Source organism: Copadichromis virginalis, linkage group LG22 (assembly GCF_057382275.1).
Source record: "Copadichromis virginalis isolate Kocher_CV1m ecotype Utaka linkage group LG22, C_Virginalis_male_GT1.1, whole genome shotgun sequence".
Lineage (NCBI taxonomy): Eukaryota > Metazoa > Chordata > Actinopteri > Cichliformes > Cichlidae > Copadichromis > Copadichromis virginalis.
In genome coordinates, this window is record NC_140638.1 from 23560513 (window position 1) to 23581309 (window position 20797).

General features: G+C 45.1%; 1 long non-coding RNA gene across 1 annotated transcript; it reads left to right on the forward strand.

The window, feature by feature from the left end:
* The first annotated feature begins 6154 nt into the window (after nt 1–6154).
* Nucleotides 6155–6970, forward strand: LOC146683388 (uncharacterized). The gene is made up of 2 exons (XR_014917519.1): nt 6155–6543; nt 6622–6970. It is a non-coding gene; the product is annotated as an uncharacterized LOC146683388 (long non-coding RNA).
* The last annotated feature ends 13827 nt before the right edge of the window (nt 6971–20797 follow it).

Sequence of the window (20797 nt, forward strand, 5' to 3'; positions counted from 1 at the left end):
CAAGTCTTGACCCTGTGAAAACAGAGGATATCATAGGCGGTATAAATGAAGTGGTTGTAGTCTCTGGCTCTGCCAGTGCAGCTAAATAAAAAGTGCTTTAAACATCCAGGGCCAGCATGAGACGATTACAGTGGTTGCAGGGCAGAGGGGCTGACTTATTTGACAGATTCAGTATATACTCTACGGTGATGGCACAGTGATACTACCATAGGTGAGTGAACTAAAAATTTGAAGCCTCAAGTTTTATGAGCAGTGTATCCCTGATGTTTTGTAAACCAAACACATAACAGCCATGGCTGGCAACTTTGAGTTTCCCCATAATGGCCGTGGGTGGTCAGGGTGTTTCTACTACTGTTTTGCACACAGTATATTCTAACATGTTTGAATAACACGGACTGGCGACCTGTCCAGGGTGTACCCCACCACTCGCCCTGTGACAGCTGGGATAGGCTCCAGCGCCCCCCGCGACCCTGAGAAGGATAAGCGGAAGCGAATGGATGGATGGATGTTTGAATAACATCAACAATAAATCAGGAATAAAACTATTTTGTGATATTTGTGATATTTTCTGTTTTTACCCACGAGTCCCCTCAAACACTCTGGCTGGCGTTCATCAGTTCATACAGCCAGTCAGTCCGCTGTTTACCTCAGCTACCAATATGCCACACTTCCATGACTATTTACTCTGGAGGAGGCTGTAAAACTTTGTGAAAAGAGTCCAATACAGGTTGATGAGTGAGTGAACGTCACTTATGTCCATCTTGGCATTAGCCAAGGTGAACATAACCCCCATGACATAGCCACGCTGGTTGTAGCTCTCTCACGCTCTGTAAGTAGAAAGGTAAGGTTGATTTTAGCAGCTGCAGGGACTGTAATGTTGATGGAGAGTTTTTCACTGTATTCTACTTACAGTTTAGCATAACAACCAGAGAATCACAAGCAGCTGAGTTTATTTACCCCCCAAGGACTAATTATAGGTAAAGAAGAGTAAGATAAACTCTGCTGACTTCAAACAGTTCAAGTCAAGGTTTTACTCCTCGAGGCCCCCCGAATGAGCAATCTATGAGGAGGCTGCTTTTTGTTATGTGATTTAATGTTTATCTGAAGCACAAGCACGACTACAAGTTGCGAAATCCCACATACGTTCTGAAGTGTACTTCTCGCTGCTAGTCGGAAACGGCTCATCCCTGCTGTACATTAGTATTCAAAGCAGAAAAATATATCCAAGACATCCTGTCACTGTTGTGAGTGGAACATTACAATTTCAGCCCATTTGTTTTCATCTGTTAATGGAACTCCCATATCACATCTCCCTGGAGATTGTGTTGACTAAGATTCCTGTTTTAAGAATTGATGATGTAGATATTTCACTTCATTTTAATGAAATAAACATGTCTATACCTTCTGTTGCTTCCTGTTTCGGTGTAGCAAGCTTAGTTTGCTCAGTCCTTGCCTTTCGGTTTTAGCTGATGGCAGAATACCAAAACATGGAAAGATGTTTTACATTCCTCTCTGTGCCTCCACAGAGACTCAATCAGGGGCATCACTGCAGCTCAGTCAGCTATCAGAGTTGAGGATGGCACTTCAGACACCCAAACTGATTTTGCAGTATATACGCATAGATGACATTATTGATTTCCTCAGATTTTATAACCCGTTGTCAGAAGTGAAGCGTTTTTTTTATGAGCCAGAGTCCAGAGAAAATACAGCACAGTGAAGCAGAGGTTTACTGCAGCGTATGACTAACAATGTAGTATGTTATTTGTAGCTGTTATGACCGATAAATGATAGAATGATGAGTTCTAAAACGTGTAATTCTGGCCTACCTGTGTAGCTTTAGTATCACAGGGATCGAACCATCTAGTAAACTTTATTGCTTCCCCACATACAATCTGCCCCAAGCACATCAACTATATGATAGTCTAGTAATAGTAACAGCCCAATCAACACATCTGACATGAGTTGCAAAAAGTCTTTAGTCATTTATTAGACTAAGAGAATCTAAGAGAAGACTAGACTAAGAGAAGTGAAATAATTAACTTCTCTATTTGGTAAAAATTTGTAACTTAAAGTTTCCAGGGAAATGCTCAGATGGAGAATAAATACTGACACACACACACACACACCTGCACACTACAGAGCACATCCTTGGGCGAGCGGAAGAAAGGAAGGAAGACAAACTAAAGGAAGAATACCCCATGCCACCTTAAGGACAACATTATTAGTCACAGGAAGACTGGGGGAGTCATGCACTGCTGAGTGTTATTTCTCTCCCCCCTATCAGTGGCCTCATCTCTCTGTATCTCACTTCTACCCTGTCTCTCTCACTCTTCTAGAGGAACTCATTATCTCCTGGCAAAGAGGTCTTTGGTATCGCAGAGGCCAAGGAAAGGATCATTGGTTCTGCTTGTATGAGTATGTGTGTCACATAGTGAAGGGTGCAATGCCATAATAAAAGCATCTGTGAAGCGGTGAAAGTGGACAAGCTGGGATAGTGTGAAATATAATGTCAAGACAGTCAGACATGAACTGGATGCTTATGGGTTCTATTCTAGTCTCCTTACACATAAACCTTTCTTCCTTAGAGAAAAACTTGTAAACTGTAATTCTCTAGCATCATCTTGAACCTAATGATTATTACATGAGTTGTTTATTCTGTAAATCAGCTGCCTCAGGGGCTAAGTGTAAATATAGGTTTACTTGAGAGTCACCTCACACTTTCATGTCATTGTCACATGTCAGTCGGACTTCTTCTTCTTAGGCCTCAGTTGCACAGGCCCAGAGACCCCCTAGCAACCTCTGATCACCAGAGAAAAATGCTGCTGGGATATTGTTGGGAGAAACTGGTATCAAAGAGCTTGCTGCACCAAAAGCCTCCTTGCAATTGCTTTGGTCACCGTCTCCTTTGTTTGTCTGCAGACACTCACAACTAAACACAGAGGAGTAGTAAAACTAAAAGTACACCACAAACTAGAAATACAGGCTGTTTGCCTTCAAAGAAAAAGCAGTGCCTTACTGCTGTAAAGGTTCATCCTTCAACCCCTTGGTGGTCTGGGGTGGCTTGGACCTCTTCCATATCAAGGGGGGCTCTGCTGGGTACTGGGCAGTTATTGGGCACCTGGAGCCCTTGGACCCTGATCTCCAGGGTGTCCATTGCCCCTGGTCGTCTGGGACTCCCAGACTTTGGCCGGTTCTCCATCTCTATCTGCCTCTGGCTCCGGGGGAGGGGTAATTGCGGCTTTCCACCCTCATTTTCAGGTACCTTTTTTGACAAAGACATATACACACTCGACAATTTCTCGCTTGCTCTCTCTCGCTTTCTCTCTCACACTCACACACCACAAGAAGATTGTTGATTTATGTATCTGTGCATTGCTGACTTTTTGTGTTCCAGGTTTCCAGGTGTTGTATGTTTATTTTTCTTACTGTCATGGTCCTGGGTCATTTTGACCCAGTGTTCTTAGTTTTTCTGTAGTTTTGTATTTTGTTTCTTATGTCCATTGGATTGTTTGGTTTGGTATTTGGATTCCCCCTGTGTCCATGTTTTTATTGTGGTGTTTGCTCTGGTACCGTGTTCCCATCCTATGTGTTCTGTGTTCTCCTCATCCCCTCGTATTCATCCTTCTTCTCTGCCTCTCTCTCTGCCTCTCTCTCTCCGTGCTCATCTCTGTGTACTGTGTTGTGTTTAAGGTCCACATCTTGGTGTCAGTATCGTCAGTTTCGTGTCCTCCCTGCTCGGCCATGAGTAATTGTCTTCAGCTGTGTTCCCCGTGTGTTCCCACTTCCCTCGTTACCTTCTGTGTATTTATGTCAGAGTGTCCCTTTGTTCTGTGTTGCGTCGTCCCTCTAGGTTGTGTGCATTTTCCGTGTCTTCCCAGCGCCTCAGCTTTTAGTTGCTCCCAGTATAGTTTTGTATGACTTCTTATGTTCCTGTTAATAAAGACCGGCCTTTGAGTTCATCCCCGTGTGTCTAGAGCCGTGCATTTGGGTCCTCTCTTGCCTTCACACAGCCGCCGCATGACAGAACGACGCAACCACGAAATGGACCCAGCAGGCTCCGCCCGTGAGGGAGATATTCTCCGTGTACAGAGTCTGGTGCAACGAATAACCCACGCCTCGGACTCACGGACAATTTCCGTCGGACTTAACGCCATAAAGGCAATAATCGAGGGAAACCCTTTCCTTCAGCAGCTCACCTGCTATGAAGGCTTTATCGACGAATTGAGCCGAGCTAAGGAGGCATTACAAGCCCGTGAGCTGGCAGACAGTGTCCGTTCCCGGGATTCCACGCCACAGCGACTGCAGACGGAGATCTCCGCCCATCAGCCGCCGCAGCAGCAGCAAACTAAGCTCGCCACGACGGTACCGCAGCAGCAGACGGGGCTCTCGGTGTCGCAACAGCAGCTGCTAAAACGAGAGGGTTTTTTGGCGCCGCTGCCGCAGAGCCCTTCTCCATCCCCTCTCAGCTCTGACCGTCGCTCTCCCGCTGCTCTCCTAGCAGCGATGTGGTCGGATGATGAAGAGGAGACCGTCACCCCCGCATCATTACCGGTTTCCCCCGTCACCTCCGTTCCCTCATTAAGGAGGAGACGCCGTCGCCGGTCCTCTCCTCAGTCGGATTCCGGGACTACTGGGCAGCCGGCTGGGGTGAGTGACAAAGACACTTTCTCTGTTCACTCTGAGGCTAGTTCTCACTACTCTGAATGCAGGAATGCAAACTCTGTGACTCTTGCCGTAGACGCTAAAGGCTCACGGTCTGTAAACGTTGAATCTGAACCCGAACTTCTTATGAACCATTGTACTGCCCGGAGGGTCAACTCAGAGACAGTTTCTCCTACGTTTGGACTCATATTCGAGAAAGATCATCCTTCGCTAGAGTTTCCTAGGTCTAAAAACTCGAAGTCAGCATTTCCTGAGTTAGAGACACCTGTTTCTGTGCCCTTTACCTGTGTGTCTGCTGAGGATGATTGTTTTGCAGTTAAGCTCACCCCTGGGGCTTTACTACCTGCCCCCTTAGATGGTAAAACAGTAAAATCCAAGACTGTAAATGTTCCTGTGATAGCTCGACCCCAGCTCGTTGCTTCTGAGCCATCACCCCCGGGGATTGTCCATTCTGACGTATGTACTGATTCAAATGTTCTTGAGTCAGGGGGCTCTACACCCACCACTGTTTACCCTAGGTTTACTGCTTCCGGCGATCCGGTGGTAAAAGACTTTGTTTCATCTGCCTCTCCGGTGCACAGACCTATGTTTACATCGGCTATTAACCCCTCCTCTGTCAGTATAAGTACGGTTAGCTCCGAAGAAAGAAGCTCTAAGACTGTTGGTGCATCAGCTGATCACATTTCTCTAGAGTCTGTACACACTGAAGGTGATGCATTAGTGCCTGTAAGCTACAGCTTTAGTACACTTAACGCTACGAAGTCAGAGCGCTGTTCCTCATCCGCTCACTCAGGGCAGGGAATCGATCTCTTGCTGACTGTTCTTTCTAGGCCCGCCTCCCAGGCCCCTTGTGTTCTAGGGATAGCTGCGGCCCAGCACTCACCTGCACCTGTCTCAATTCCCCAGGTGAGGGGGGCTGGCGCCCAGCTGGTCCCTGTTCCGGTTTCCGGGTCAACTGAGGCTCTGCTGGTCCCTGCACCCGTATCGGCTCCTCGGGTGGGGACAGCAGCCGCCCAGTCCCTGCTGAAATCTGTGCCAACCGCTGAGGTGGGGCCCGCCAGGACCCAGCCAGTCTCTGCACCTGTACCTACTCCTCAGGTGGGAGCGACTGGTGTCCAGCAGGTGCCTGCACCTTTCAACTTCGTTGTAGGCCCAGGGGAACTGACACTGCCACCTGTCCTACATCCGCTCCCACACCCATCATTGCACTCAGCTGCACAGGATGCCCCTCAGTCAGTCATTCAACCCATAACCCTGCCATTAATACACTCTGTTGCTGAGCCATTAGCCGCCCGACCCGCAGCCACTTCAGCCACTCCTCCACCCGTCACACCTCCACTACAACCATCAGTGCAGTCTCCAGTGTCCCCAGTGCAGCCTCCTGCAGCCCTGCTTTCCCCAGTGCAGTCTCCAGTGTCCCCAGTGCAGCCTCCTTTAGCACAGTCACCCACTCAACCACCAGCACCACAACCGTCACTACCTCTAGTAGGGATGGGTATCGAAAACCGGTTCTTGTTGAGAACCGGTTCCCACTGTTTCAATTCCTTGGAATCGTTTGCCATTTTTGCAAACGATTCCCTTATCGATTCCAGTCGCCCCGAATGACGTCACCACGTTGCGGAGCGTCATTTACCTGGCAGGAAACATGGCGCCTAAGCGGCTCAAACGCTCAAAAGTTTGATTATACTTTATGAGAACCGATGACAACAGGGCAACTTGCAAAGTAGATATTTCATTTAAGGGAGGAAACACTACGAATATGCAAAAGCATTTGCTCACAAAACACGCGATGACACGCGTTTTTAATTCCGCTCCGGACTCGTGACTCTCAACCCAGCAGCAGCGCTAACGTTTGCACGTCCTCTCCCGTTAATGCGGCAGGTAAATAATCAACTAACAGTGCATATTATGTTAGCGCAATCTGCCTTATTACAAGACCTGCCATTACTGTACATGTAGGTGACCATGATGAGACAGACAGAGTCTGGCTGGCGCTCGCTGGCAGTTCTCGCTGCAGTCTACCGGTAGCGTCTCCTTTCAGGCCAGGATAGACTAATGTCACCGAGCAGTGTCTAAGTTTGTGGTCAAAGGCTTGCACCCATTTGCCACAGCAGATGCCCCCGATTTTTGGTAAGTGAATGTGTTTAATTGTAGGCAGGGACATTACTGGATATTCTTGTGTAATTGCCACAGAACAATTTATGTTATACTTTGTTATTGCTACAGAAGAATGTTGCAGCTTTAAGGCAGGGATGACTCCTGGAGTTGCTTTCTCACTGCATATGCTTTATTTCACAATCAGATCGATTCGATAACAAAAACATACAGCAGCTCCTCTCCTACTCCTAGCCCTTCGCTGCGGTGGAAAAAAGAACGACTTCAATCCCCTTCAAGGAACATACGTACAAAATTGTTTTCCTGATACACCAATGGGGCGTTCAATGCCATCTTGTAAATATGAGTACTCTGGCAGAGTAACAGTTCAAATGAAAAATACACCAGAACAAACAAGCAAACAAAAAAAGAAGTGTGGGGTACCTTTGAACCAATGAACAAAGTATAACAATTTATACTTTTTAACATAACCCGACCCCGTCAATATGTGATATGTCTCACAAGAATATTTATTTTATTATTTTACATTTACAATTTTTTTTTCCTGGGGACCCTGTGACACCCCATTGAAGAGCCGTAGGCTGGATCTCTCAAGATCTCACTGTTGGGTTTGTAAGGCCATGTTACTCCTAAATTTCTATCTTGTTCAAAGAGAAGATATAAAACAAAGCTCTGAGCTAATCGACCTTAGTGTTCTCCTTTTTAAAAAAAAAAAAAAAAGAATCGATAAGAGAATCGATAAAGAATTGAATCGTTAAACAGAATCGAAAATGGAATCGGAATCGTTAAAATCTTATCAATACCCATCCCTAACCTCTAGTTCATTCCCCTGTGAAGTCATTAACTCCACCACCTACTCCACTCTCACCACCACCGTTACTACAGACATCAGTTCAGTCCCCTGTGCAGTCATTTACTTCTCCACCGTTAGCAGCTCAGGTCCCCGTGTGTCCAGCAGCTCAGGTCCCCGTGTGTCCAGCAGCTCAGGTCCCCGTGTGTCCAGCAGCTCAGGTCCCCGTGTGTCCAGCAGCTCAGCTCGCACCTGAACCTTTGGCCCAGTTCCCCGTAGCAGTGCAGTTTTCTAGCCAGCTTAACGTTGAGCCCGGGGTCCCAATTCTCTCTGGCTCTACATCGGCTCCTGCTGGAAGCTCGGATGAGCTCATCCAGCACTCCGCGGCTCCCGTGCCGCCATCTACCTCGTCCGCTGGGGGTTCCAGTGAGCCCAGCCAGCACCTCCTCGTCTCCGCTGGAGGGTCCGAGGGGCCCGTTCAGCCTCCTGTCTCCGCTGGAGGGTCCGAGGAGCCCGTTCAGCCACCTGTCTCCGCTGGAGGGCCCGAGGAGCCCGTTCAGCCACCTGTCTCCGCTGGAGGGCCCGAGGAGCCCGTTCAGCCACCTGTCTCCGCTGGAGGGCCCGAGGCGCCCGTTCAGCCACCTGTCTCCGCTGGAGGGCCCGAGGAGCCCGTTCAGCCACGTGTCTCCGCTGGAGGGCCCGAGGAGCCCGTTCAGCCACCTGTCTCCGCTGGAGGGCCCGAGGAGCCCGTTCAGCCTTCTGCCACGTCAGCTGGAGGGCCCGAGGAGCCTGTTCAGCCTTCTGCCTCTGCTACGCCTGGTCCAGCCTCAGCCTCTGCAGCTCCGCCTGGTCCAGCCTCAGCCTCTGCAGCTCCGCCTGGTCCAGCCTCAGCCTCTGCAACCTCGTCTGGTCCGGCCTCCGAGTCTTCGTCCTCGTCTGGTCCGGCCTCCGAGTCTTCGTCCTCGTCTGGTCCAGCCTCCGAGTCTTCGTCCTCGTCTGGTCCAGCCTCAGCCTGTGCTTCGCCTGGCCCGGCCCCCGCATCGCCACCGTCTGGTCCTGCCTCGTCTGGTCCTGCCTCGTCTGGTCCTGCCTCGTCTGGTCCTGCCTCGACTGGTCCTGTGCCCACCAGGCCATGGCCAGCACGCCTGAGACTGGAGGGCCTCCGCTGCCTTCCGCACGGTCGGCCCCCTGAACTGCTCCGTCGTCTCCTTCGCCGCCGCCGCTGCCTTCCGCGCGGTCGGCCCCCTGAACTGCTCCGTCGTCTCCCTGAACTGCTCCGTCGTCTCCTTCGCCGCCGCCGCTGCCTTCCGCGCGGTCGGCCCCCTGAACTGCTCCGTCGTCTCCTTCGCCGCCGCCGCTGCCTTCCGCGCGGTCGGCCCCCTGAACTGCTCCGTCGTCGTCCCCCCCTTCGCCATCGCCGCTGCCTTCCGCACGGCCGGCCTCCGGACCGGCTCTGTCACCTGTGCCACCCACCTGGTCGGCCCCCCGACCGTGTGACCCGTGAACTCTTGTGCCTGTGGTCTCTGGGTCGGCCCCCTGAACTTTATTTGACCTTTGGTCTTGTGCTCCTGTGTTTTCTGTTGTTCGTTTTTGTTTTTTGTTCCGAGCCCTCCGTCCTGGGCCCCCGCCGCCCGCCCTGGGTCGTTTTCTGTTTGGTTTTTGTTTTCCTGTGTTTGGGCTGTCTGGAGCCAGCCCTTGAGGGGGGGGTACTGTCATGGTCCTGGGTCATTTTGACCCAGTGTTCTTAGTTTTTCTGTAGTTTTGTATTTTGTTTCTTATGTCCATTGGATTGTTTGGTTTGGTATTTGGATTCCCCCTGTGTCCATGTTTTTATTGTGGTGTTTGCTCTGGTACCGTGTTCCCATCCTATGTGTTCTGTGTTCTCCTCATCCCCTCGTATTCATCCTTCTTCTCTGCCTCTCTCTCTGCCTCTCTCTCTCCGTGCTCATCTCTGTGTACTGTGTTGTGTTTAAGGTCCACATCTTGGTGTCAGTATCGTCAGTTTCGTGTCCTCCCTGCTCGGCCATGAGTAATTGTCTTCAGCTGTGTTCCCCGTGTGTTCCCACTTCCCTCGTTACCTTCTGTGTATTTATGTCAGAGTGTCCCTTTGTTCTGTGTTGCGTCGTCCCTCTAGGTTGTGTGCATTTTCCGTGTCTTCCCAGCGCCTCAGCTTTTAGTTGCTCCCAGTATAGTTTTGTATGACTTCTTATGTTCCTGTTAATAAAGACCGGCCTTTGAGTTCATCCCCGTGTGTCTAGAGCCGTGCATTTGGGTACTCTCTTGCCTTCACACAGCCGCCGCATGACACTTACAGGTGTAGCAGTTGGCGAAATATTGTGGATTTCTATTTGTACACTATCCTTTTATTAATTCTTCCCTATTTTCTCCCTCCCCATTTTATTTCTTGCCTGTCCTGCCTTGGACATTTTCATACTGTGTACCAGAAATATAATGTAATAACACAAATAGAAAGAAGAAATAAACAAATAAAAGAAACACCTGGACAAGAGGAGCCTATAGAGAATTTATAGAGCTGATCTTGGAAAAGCAAAATGTGTTTGGCACAACAGCACATTCAGATCATAATTCTCTTTGCAAAAGCTGCCAGACAGGACAAGAGTCTCCAGTAGTTGGTGTACTACTGGATACTGCAATGGTTTGCTAGCAGGGATGAGCTTCACTGACCACTCTGTAGGTGGAGCCTCAGATGGGCAGTGCAGTTCTTGGCCTGTGTGTTGTTGCTTGCTTACTAATTCCCATCATGCTGTGTTCTACAACTTTGTGATTAATGAAAGTGAAAAACATTGTGTGATAAACTATCCAATGGTGTTCACTAACTGCAGCTTGGTAAAGGTGTGCATATGACCAGTAGCGGTTTTTGATACGGGCGACACGGGCGGTTGCCCAGGGCGGCATCGTGGTTGGGGGCGGCATCACGGGCATTGGCAAAAAAAAATTGCTCGTACTCATGCTGCCCCCACCGATCGGTTTTCTATCGCCCATTTGCTGGGAGTAAGGGCGCTCTCCGTTTGCGAGGTGTGCCTGCTGCTTGTGGCACAGGGGGCAGCGGGGGATTCTCTGGCTGGCTGGAGAAGCATCTAATAACCAACTCGCAAAATAAAACAAAATAAAAACAAACCAACAAACACGAAAACACCAGACATGATGATACAGACTTATAATTTGCACCGATGTTTTTTCGAAACTCTGTATGCGAAAAGTGAGCGCGTGAGCACGAGAGCCCTCGGTGCGCCTGCTCGCTGCTAAAGTCAAAGTAAACTTTATTGTCATCTCTGCTACATACAGTATACAGTATATATGGAGACGAAACGACAAGGCTCTAGTTACAGCAGTGCAAGTAAACAAACAATAAATATAAGAAGAGTAAGAAAATATATATACACATATACACATTAGGACTGGGTAATAATGTTGTAAATCCAAGCCCATTGTGTATAGAATCCTGGGTTGTATGAAATCCCAGAAATAAACCCTAGACAAAGTGAATCTGCAAACTAAGGTGTAGGTCTGTTAGGTTACAGTATGTTGTGGTGATCCTCGGGTTAGGGGGATGGGTGTTCATACTGGAGTGCAAAATTAAAACCAATGGAAGATGGACAAGAAAAGGTCAAAGCCATCAGGTCCTCAGGTTAGAAAAAAGAGAAAAGAAGTGGAGGAGAAACGAGCAAAAGATACAGGTAAGCAGATGTGTCATTGGATAATGGCAGGTCATCCTGAAACAATCAGAATCAGAATACTTTATTAATCCCTAAGGAAATTATGTGGGTTACAGTTGCTCCAAGAAGAAATGGTAAAAGTAGTAACAGTAACAGACTAAACTCCAAACATTATGTTACAGATTTTAATATTAATTAGTCATTGTCAGTTGTTGATTTGTCCTGTTCTCATTGTATGACGAATTATGATGGCTGTTTGGTAGCCATTTGCATTCTATGCATACTCTCTCTTTCTTCATATGTGTGTGTGTATGTTTCTCTGGTGAAATTCAGTACGCCAGAGGGAGTGTTCGCCCAGGGCGCCAAACAGGCTAGGACCGCCACTGCATATGACAGGACTGTGTTTACCAGTGTGTGAATGGGTGGATGACTGGATATGTAAAGCGCTTTGGGGTCCTTAGGGACTAGTAAAGCGCTATATAAATACAGGCCATTTACATTTTACCATTTATATGTCTGACACAGTACAGCAGTGTTTCCCATAGATACAGTAGAGTACTTTGGCAGGGCATCCTGGTATATTTGGCTTACTTTAGATTTTTTTTTTCATTGGTCTGAAACAGCAACACCATGTGACTGATTTACAACAATACCCTCAGCTTTTATTTTAAAAGCGTATTCATCGCTAACCAGCTAACTTGGGCTTTTTGTGTCTTGTGTAGCTGGCTCATTGGCCAGGTTTTTATTATGGCAACCTTCACTATTATTCAGAAGCTTCTTTAGAAGGAAACTGCAGCCAGACAAACTCTTTTTCCACCATCTTAGCCTGCAGCTAGTGACAGTATACCTTGTTCTTCTATTCATCCTTGGTTGAAGTCAGTCCAGGAGTTTAAAGTTAGGAGCAGCTCACCAGAGAGGCAGCGGAGAATACTGCTGCTATTTATTTGTTAAAAAGTACTTAATACGGTAATTAAAATAGCTGAAAAAGAGAAACTTAGAAATAGCATTATTTAATAATTATTGTAAAAAAGTATAAACTCACAGTTAGGTTAGTCTTATCTGATGACAAGTTATGATTAATAATATTGCTGTCTGTGATTATGTATTTGACGCGTAGGTTTGTAGAGGAGATGCTGGATCATTACCTAGTACAATCAGACTCAGCTGATCCACATCCAGCCTCAGCAAACACTAACACAAACCCAGCCATAGCCTATGGGATTATGCTTACACTGTATAGACAAAGCTGCTTGAACAAATTAGCAGGGAGTAAAGCCAAAGCTCAGTTACACTATATTTTCTGCTTTTTTTATACACTAAATATGTTTACAACATCTTAATAACTGCATGTTAATGTTACTATTTACTTATCTTAACATTATACAGAGTATTGTTTTCACCCCATCATGTTCTGTATAGATGCTCATTCCTAGATGGAACAAGTGCTTTTCTGTGGCTGGAGTAAATGGTCTACACGGCTCATAGGTCAGTTAGGAAGGTTCCTAAGTAGGATATTGCTTAAGGCCCCAACAAGCTCAGGACCATCTCTGCTTCCATCATATCACTTGTTCCCCCTCTTACCTGTTCTTTTCTCTCACTAACAAGCTGTCCTTTAGCTAATCAATTTCAGCTTCCCTTTTCACCCCTCGCTTCTCTCTGTGCTGAGTTGCAGCAGGACACTAAATACATTGTGTGCCAGAGAAAGAACAAACAGGAAAGAGATTATATTTCCATTAAAATCTTGGCTGCTCTCATTGTTATTGACACGGCAGAGATCCTCGGTGCTTTGAGGGCAAACAGCAGAACTCGTGCATGAATATGCACCGTGCATGGTTTTTCTTTCAGTCGTGGCTGCCTGCTTCACTCAAACAACACATCCACCTACCAAGAAGGTTTGATGCTGCCTTTGTTGGGGCCCCTTGAAACCCCACTATCGCTCTGTTTTGCTATGAAAGTTTACCAAAGCTCTGACACACTCTGGATCACAGCAGCGCTGAGCTGCGTTACAAAGGCAGCTGCATCTACATATGCATACTGAGACACAGTGATGTAAGTAAAGACACCCAGCAGGCGTACACAAACTCACTGCAAGGACAAAAATGCGAAAATTGCCAATAAGGTTACTTACCAACGTGAACACACACTGCCTTCACAGCCAGCAGGCTTCACCATGAAATGGAATGGATGGGCTGCTGTTCCCCTCATTGGTCTCACAGTGGGTGCATGTAGCTTGTGTATGTGAATGAATGCGGGGCACACTCGTGCATTTGCATGTCAGGGTGCTCGCTTGTGTATCTGAAAGAGAGCAGCTCTCACTGCAAGGGAACGGCGCTTTGAGAACTGTGTTGTTTCACTGCCGATAAGTACGATAAACAGAACCATAAAACAAGAGTTCTGAAACTGCTTTGTGACCCACTGGTTTGTTATCAAAGCTGCCAAAAATGTGACCACTAGGCATCAGAGATGGATTTACACACACACACAAAAGTCAGTGTCTCCCTTACCCATTCGTTACCAGCTGGGCCTTTAAAAGAAATCCAATCTGCTGGTAAATTATCTGTAACTCAACAGTACATCCCAGTAACCCAGGAGAACAGCATGCCACAAGATTTATCCCAGTGTTTTTTTATTGTTCACTAAATAAAAAGGTCATCTGCTTCCTCTGTTCCATTGTAACTTTTATAATCACAATTAACACAGACTGAACATCTGTGGGTTATTATGAGCATCTCAATATTCTCAGAAAGTGACATTGGGATGCTTATTATGCAGATCGTTTTAGATGTACGAGAAAAAGCTGCGCTCAGTTCATACTTCTGTCCAGATTAAACCAACCATTTAGCATCGAACAATTCACTTAATTTTGGTCTAATTGCAAAAAAGCTTTAGCAAGAGAAGTGAAAATGTGGCAATCGTGAATGTGTGCTAATGTCTGGAAAATGACTTCCGGCAAAGCTCATTCATGAGCAACTACACCAGCAACTTAACCTTGCGTTTTGCTTCTCATAAAAAGGAGGATGATAGTGAAGGCTTTTGTGTTTACCTTCTCTCTTGAACGTACACTCAGTTGTGGGTGTTCTCACAAGCAGCTGAATGTTGCCTATCTGTGTCTGTTAATCAGCTTGATAGCATTAAATATTGATTGGTGAAACACGGCACCAATCAACCATCCAGCCAACCATCAAGGGCCAACAGACTTTTCTTTGAGACTGAAAAACACGGTGTACCTAGACACCCAAATCCTCGTCTCATCTGAACGGTCCTTTTTTATCTCTCTCTCATGGCAGCATACTAGCTTCAGACTCATTTGTAACAGGGACACCACATTTGTCTGGATACTCTCTGTGTCAGCTGAGAAGACCTACAAGTGTGAAGCTGATTTTTGCTTCCAAGTGGCAAATGAGAGTTAGAGGTTATACAACTTTTTCCCACCTACACACACAATGACACCATAAGTTGAACTAAATGTTAGTGTCCAGATGAGTCAGTGAGTTCCCAAACTACAATTCCATTCATCATGCTACTCTGTTGCTGGCTAAAGTATTTGAAGGACTCATTAGTTATGAGGCTGTTCCCCCACAGACAAGTTTCAAAGTCAAACCTGCTCATGTGAACTTTTATTGCTCCTTTTTTAAGTATTTCTTGTTCTCTTCTCCCTTTTTTGAGCACTATTGTGTTCTAGACTGCCGTAAATGGGATTCACGGCAAAATAGCAGTTGCTATAATAATGCTGGGAATTTGACTCCATCCTATTGTGATGATTGAAGCTGTCATGATATCAGATTTCTAGCTTTATGTTTAGCTTAGAAAAAGCTCCGACTTAAATGATACTAAAGCAATATGATCTTTATAAATCTTTGTATAGAACGTTTTAGAACGGGAGTTGTTTGTTGTGCATTTGGTCAGATTTACACTCAAAATATGAGTCAGTGTGGGAAGACTCTGCACAAGTGTACAAGCTGTGCAAGAAAATCAACAACAAAATGATTTAAATGATTATGTGGGTTTTAAAATGATATAAATATGGATTCATCCATCCATTTTCTCAATTACTTAGCCCGTTAAGGGTGACTTGGAGGCTGGACCCTATCCCATCTGTCACTGAGCAAGAGGCAGGTTAGGTTGCTAGTCTATTGCAGAGCTAACACAGAGAGGCAGACACCATTCACAACAAGTATTTGTTGAGTTTTTTATATACCTAACCTATATCCAACCTTACTGGATTGGGAGGAAGTTGGAGTACCCAGTAAGAGCCCACACACAGGGAGAATTTGCAGACTCCACATAGGAAGGCTTAATCAGTGATTATGTCACAAGCTCAATGAAATTACATGTTGTCCCATTCAGTGCAAGGAAAAGCAAAGAAAGCAATCTCACTATTCACAAAAAATACAAGAATAGAAAATAAAACTCTTTCTACTGAATACATGCAGTATAAATAGATATGTGCATATGTGTGTACTTGACACACAGAATGAAGTTATTTTTCAGTATTTAGCCCCAAACCTTTCTTCTCTCCACCTCCACCTTTCATTTTGTTGGACTTACTCTCCTAAAACTACATGTGTGAGCATGCCATTAACACTGCAGAAAGAGTGAACAAGCCACACCTGATGTATGGATTCTGTGAGGTCTCTAAACTCTCTCCTCTGTGCTATAACAGTGCTGCTAGTCGACTGTTCGCGTGAGGTCCAAACAACCTTCACTCCACTGAAAAATGTCCAAGTATGAAGGAAGCAGATGGTGAGTATGGTGATAAATCAAAGTTCTGTGGATGTTCTAGGGAAGTGGAACAAAAATGCACACTGGTCTGCTTAATGACAATGATAATCATCATTATTCTTATTGAATGTAACCCGAAATACTTATAAAAAATTGTCCCCTCTCTCTTATAAATTTTCCCTCTGTCACAGTTACTTTAGCTTTTCACTCTAACAGGATTTGACTGTGGGAAGACAAACTTATTTTTATTTGACCATAGTGTTAGTCATAGATATTTGACCGTAGACAACTCAGAAACTTGTTACACTCACTTCCTTAGCTTTAAAAACTTGACAAAAAGTATTGATCTTAAAAACATCGTTCAAGCATAAAAGTGGGGATAAGAGAGCCCACTGAAACTTATAAGAGCACATATAAACCGTGTGACTGTGCACTTGACCTCTGCATCTCTCATACTTTCACAGACTTCAAGGAAAAGTGACCATCTGCCTGGGTGTAACACTGGCTTCTAGCCTTGTGGTCCCCGCAGAGAGATAACCAGGCATAGCTTTAAACACCACCAGACAGACCCTTATCCCTCTGGCTTAATGTCCTTGTGGCTGAGGGTAATGCAGAGAGATGGATGGCCCCGACCTATCCCTCCTCGCCAGGGTCCCTGGTTGTGAGATTGCATGTCTGATACTATCCTCCATCTCTCTGTCTGTGACACCAAACTCCAACTCCCTCCTCCCTCTGCCCACGTCTTCCCACCAAACCCCTTCCCCACCAGATCAATGCGGCTCACTGATGTGCTGTCCGTCAAATCCATGGGCTAAGCAATACAACACATACCCATAAGGAGTGATGGGTGAGAGACAGCGCGTGAAATGGAGTTAAGACACACACACACACAAGCACGCACATACACACACACACATGCTCACCAGTTCCTGAAACAGATCACTCAATCTGGTGCCAAACGATGAGCTTTTTTTTTTCTGGCTGTTGTGCCATCTTTCTCCCCAGCTCTCCCTGCCTTCGCTCTCTCGCTCTTCCCACATCCTTGACACATCACGATCAAACGGGCACTTTAGGAGTTCAGCGGCTGACCCGGACTCCAGGAAGGCCGTGTGCTCCATCACGCCCCTCTTCTCACAACTTGCATTTTTTTCTTTATCGCTTCATCCCTCCATCAACTCACATCCTCTTTTCAATCAAGGAAACCTACCATTTCTCTTCCACCCCAGGACGGATAGTTTCCGTATCATTCACATTTATGTGAACAACCCTTCCTACCCAACTCACCCCTGTGCTCCATGAGGTATGATAACAGACTGGCTGAGATGGTAATGGTGAATCAGGAGCGTGGCTACAAGCATGAAATGAAAACATGGTTGATCCATGATGAAAAAAAAGCTACCTTGAACAAATGCCAAAAGGAAGATGAGCACCTTGATCTTATCATAAAATCCTCAGTCACTCCTCTTTCCAACATCAGCTACTGTAATTCAGTGGTTCATAGACATTTTTACATCAAATAGATTTTAAAAACCCATGTGACACAAAACATGAGATTATTTATTACATTAGAATATACTTATTCACACAAGAGAAGAAGAAGAAAAACAAAAGCAATGTTCATAATAATTAAAAAGCGTCTGCCCTCTTGGCCTTGCCCACACATACACAAGCTTTAACAACTTTTTCATCTGCTTTCTGCTCCAGTTCCATGTGTCACTTCACAAAAGGCCCAAGCGAGAGCAGGATTTCGTTTCTATGTGCAAATTGTGGTTAAAGTTCACTCCTTCCCTGAATACAAATAACATGATTTCAAATGCAAGCTATCCAGCAACGGAGGCAATGGTTCCATTCCCCTCCACCCACACGCCAGCTAATAAATGAGGAACAACATTATGATAATTTCACCTGGATTTTTGCCACAAAGTTTGTGTGCAGGGGATAAAAAAGAGATTGCTCCTATAATTACAGCTAAAATCGTCAGGATTTTACGAGTCACTGCAAGTTTCTGCTATTAATGGCATGACGTCCATGCAGGAGGGCTCTTTTAAAGCCAGATCCACACAAGGCAGACGACGCAAGCTGTAGTTAACAGACCTCGAGTTGACTGTGGGTGGGCAAAGCTATATAGGAGGGGAACCGGTGCACCGGTGCAAATGCAGAGCCCGGTGTGAGCAGTAAAGGAGATATTTACTGTAAATCTTCAGCAGCTAGGGGAGCGATAAACATCACAAACACAATCAGCTGCTGCTTTAGTGCTGCCTACGCATCTGCTCTTCTCCTATGGAGAGGGAGAGGGAGCGAAGAGAGAGATGAGGTAAGAGGAAGAAAGGCCACTCTACAGTATGTCTTCCTCACCACTGTCAGCACCGCGCTACTCTGCAAGAACACTAAACAGCAGACAGAACAGGGTTGCCTTCAAATCAAATTTAACCAAAACACATATCATTCTGACACATGGCTTACACAAGACTAATAGTCTGATCAGCCTAAACATTAGAACCTGTGACACTTCAAGTAAGCAGTCTTGAAAATCTCAGCACAATGACACTTGCAAGGGGTAGGAAGTATTAAAAGACACAGGCTTTTAAAGTTGATATGCTGAAGTCAAGGTTTCAGCAGAATGACTATTTTTTACACTAACCTGCCACCAGCGTATATTATTTATGGCAGCATTAGGGTTCAAAATCAAAAAGAAAAACAACTTAAAAAGAGCTACTGGTGATAGAAGTTATTGTAGCTACGTTGTGAGCGATTAAATTCTTACATTCTGCCACCCTCGCTATTCGCTCTATATATATCAGTCAGTAAAGGTATTTATTATTATTTTAATAAATTGGAAAGTTTGTTGTGGAGAAAGTGAAATTGTAACAGGTGAAACAGATCATATAAAGCCAGCCAGGGTCAATAGTATTTTGATCTGTGGCCATGTGGACATTAACTCATCAGGAAAGAAGGCACCTGGTGTGTTCAAGAGACCTTTACAATTAGAGTAGTTAACAATCTAAATTTCTGTATAAGCTATTAGGAAATTAGTTGCTAGGAGATTTGAGACCTGATGACACATAGAGTAGCTGAATGAGCAGAGATGAGGTGCACGCAGTTTGACACAAATGTAGCCACAACTTTCTTGAGACAAATGTATGCAGCATAGTCCGTGCTGGTTGGCTCGTCTTCACCACTGCGACCCAACCTGAAATAATCTCACTCAGGGGCAGGACTTCCCAAAATTCTTCTTTAAAAAACATACTGTTTTAAAGAACCCCATTAGAAATGGTGTATTGAGAAGACAACTTCTGAACATCCAAAGTCAATCTTCATGAGTCTTTGTTTGTCTAACTTTTTCTCAGGTTTCACCAGTTTATCTCCATTTAGTCCAAAAGGCATGAAGTTATTAATAAACTATAGGCAAACATTCAAGCTGAAAACTATGTACAGTGAATCTGAGGTGGACACAATCAGTAAGATTTGATTGCTTATACAGTATAACATAACATGGTGTTTAACAGAGGTGGTTGGATTGATAAAAATTTCAATAGTATCGGTGCCAGTGTTGGTATCTGTATCAGATTGATACTAGGATCAATGCTTTTCTATCCTCGAAAAGAATACCTAAACGTACATTATGAAAAATGTCTGAAACTATTTGTTTTGACTTTCACATCTATTTTATTTATATCCTAAAGCACATTTAAACAACAGAAACTGACCCAAAGTGTTTTAGAGACTATTTACAACCCAGTTTCTAAAATACCTAAAAAGCTGAAAGCTGTGTCAATAAGAAGTGTTTAGAATGTGAAATTAATGATAATCCATCTCATCAATCAAACGCACATTTTACACTATGCACACAGATACACTAAGTATTGGTATCAGCAATACTGCCCCTGCACTTTTATGGAATTGGATCGATACCAAAGTTTGCAGTATCACACAGCACTGGTGTTCAACACACCACCACTGTGGTTTAATGTTTTGCTGTGTTTTGATGAGGCGAAACTCTGCAGTAGGCTTGGCGTGCATGACACAGTTGCCTTTAGCAGAACATTACCATAAATTTCTATTCAGAGGCGCTCTTTTCCCCATTTTAGAGAAACTTAGTGAAAGCTGGCATCATTTATTAAGGTGGTTTTTTAGTTTCGTTTTGTTTTAGTTTTTCTTATCATTTTATTATTTCTTGTCTATTTTGTAGTTTCCTCATACCCAACAGAAAAAGAGTGTTCTTTTCTGTAACATATATGATCAGTACAAATAGGTGGCGCAGTAATATTTGGTCATGTGGATTACTTGTTTTATAAAAGAATACAACTTAATAAATGATAATACACATTTAATGTCAAGGTATATCAAAAGCAAATGCTTATTAGAGTAGCAAATGCTAAACATTGCCAATTATAGACAGCAATATGAAAGCAAACTCAGGAGGTCATGTCATGTGGCAGTGATGCCAGAGCAAGTAAGACTGATAGAGTGAGAGCCTGATGAAGGTGCCAGCATGCCATCTGTGCAGCTCTTGCAATTTCTCACCTCACTGATGCACAACACATCTACTCCTTCGCTCTGCTCCTTCCCACCTTCTCTCCATCTTCTTTCAGGCTGGCCAACATCTATTTCCAACCTGCACACCAGTCTATCTCAACCTCGTTTTGCCATTCTGCAAATCTGTTAGAGTGTGTAATTTTCCTACATACTTACATTTAAATCCGCAGCTACTCAGTGGGAAAACATGTAGCCAAGGATAAGTAATTGTAGGGTGTCCTAATTGGGTGGAAGGTTTCTGACATAAATTGGCCTTTCAAGCCAATAACTGGGCTGTTGACACCTTTTTAGCTCG